Genomic DNA, 2353 nt, shown 5'->3' with positions numbered 1-2353 from the left:
ATACATTCCTGTTGTTTAAGCTACCTCTAGCCCATGGTAACTTGTTATAGCAGCCCAAGCTGTCTAAAACAGTTACTAAGGGGAAAGAGTTTGTTTACGGTGGAGAAAGGTGGCAGATACCTCTGGTATTAGTTTTCTACTGCTGTGTAACAAATCATCACAAATGGCTTGAAACAACATCCACTTACGATTTCACAGCTCTGTAAGTCAGATCCAACTAGGTTCTGCGCTCAGGGTCTCCCAAGACTGAAATCAAGGTGTTGGCCAGGCTGGAATTTCATCAGGAGGCTTTGGGGAAGAATTTTCCTTCAAACTCATTCAGGTTGTTGGCAGAGTTCTGTTCCTTGTTGCTGTAGGACTGAGGTCCCCATTTCCCTGTGGCTGTCAGCTGGGGGCTGCTCTCAGATCCTGGAGGCCAATCACAGTTATTTGCCACAGGTTTTCTCCAACTCAACGAGGTAGACCTCCCTGGAGTTGAATCCCAGTCACACCTTGCATTTCTCTGACTTCCCCTTTTGCTACCAGCCAGAGAAAACTCTGCTTTGTAAGGGCTGATGTGATTAGACTAGGCCCACAGATAATCTTCCTTTTGCCATATAACTAAGCAAAATCATGGCAGCAACACCATGGGCCAAGGTCATAGGGCCATCCTAAAATTCTGCCTACCACCCCACCTTAATCAAGTGATCAGTTTAACATTATCAGTAATAGGACAAATTGAAATTATGTATCACCTGCTAGGAGGCAATAAGAAGAAGCTAGCATCACATCTCTGATATCCCTGCCAAAGTTGTATAACTTGAATATAAACATGAGGAAACATCAAACCATCCCATCAGGAGAGCTGTTCGACAAAATCAGTGGTCATGTATCAAAATGGCAAAGCTGAAGCTCAAAGGGATGGAAAAATAGAGTATTCCTTTCTACAGCATATTAAGAATGTAATTAATGTTTTTCAAAGTACACAGAAATGCCAAGGGTTTTGTCAAGGTCCCAGGCCACTCCTTTATATAGCAATATGCAGGGTTTTAAATAGTTTTTTTTTAATTTTAAAAGGAATTAATATTTACTGATTTTTTTTTTTACATATTTCTCCTAGAATTCAGCACGCAATAAATACATAGGACTACTTTTTAGTTTCTGTTTTTTAAAAAAAATCAGCCTTTTCTTTTTTATTGTCTTGGTGACCTTAGTCTCTAGGCATGACCAGAAACAAGGTCGTGAGGTTCCACTTTTTGAGCAGCCCCACTGCCTTCTATGTGTATTGTTTCTCTGCACTTTGCACTACCACGTCCAAACATCAATACAATCTTATCAATTGTTACATGGTTGGCCAAGTTCCCCACACCATGACTTTGCATATGCATCCTCCTCACCCTGTCTTTGGATCTGGGGCTTTGGCCTTCTGATTCAAGGCTGTCGCTCTCTCTCCCAGCAAGGCAAGGGCAGTGGAGTCAGAGGTGGCAGGACTCTGAAAAGCAAATTATCCACAAGCCCCAGCTCATTCTTTCTTTTCACAACCTCTTTTTCCTGATGTTAGTTATTGTAATAAAGCAACACACACATCACCCAAATATACTCTTCAGAGTAAATCAGATACCGAGTATTTTCTTATAAGTCCAGAAACAGGTTAGTAGATTGAAGTTAGAACCTACAACTCTTCCAAAAGTATTAATAATTGCACATGTGCCAAAATAAAGCTCCCTGTCTTCTGCCTGCCTCTCAGATGACGTAGCTCTTCTTGGACCCCACACTTCCCACTTCCTGGCAAAAATGTGAAACCAGCTAGTCCTAAGGGCCCTTGAACTCCTGAACTAATTCCTTAATTTCTGCTTGGGATTTCAGAGGAAAAAGAATGATCTCAGGAAAATACATCCCTCTACTTCTTTCTTCTCTGATTTCAGAACTTCAGATGTGCAGCTTCTTTCAGATTTGCTTGGTTTATTTCTAAACCAACAGGTGATATTCAAAAGCAGAAAATACTGCTGTAACTGTTGTGTACTAATGTTCCGTAACTTATTTCATTTCTACCTGTAAGCTGGAAGCCAAGCACCCAGACAAGGATTTAAATATTTGCTTCATCCTAACTATCAACCGTGTAACATCATCCAGTATGAATCTGTGAACTGAAAAAAACCCCGCACAATGTGAGGGTTGTGAGTTAAGTTATATTCATGTTCTTACTGAGGACTATAGCCCGGGAGACTATGGCCTCTTGGTAGCTCTGAGAAAGTACTCCGAAGAGGTAGGGGGGAAGGCTAGCTCATATATGATTTTTTTTGGGGGGGTGCTGGGGAATATGCGCAGTCAAGTATGCATCTTGGTAAAAGATTGCTGCTAGTCATGAAGAACA

Source organism: Lagenorhynchus albirostris, chromosome 8, assembly GCF_949774975.1.
Source record: "Lagenorhynchus albirostris chromosome 8, mLagAlb1.1, whole genome shotgun sequence".
Classification (NCBI taxonomy): domain Eukaryota; kingdom Metazoa; phylum Chordata; class Mammalia; order Artiodactyla; family Delphinidae; genus Lagenorhynchus; species Lagenorhynchus albirostris.
This window is presented reverse-complemented; position numbering follows the sequence as displayed.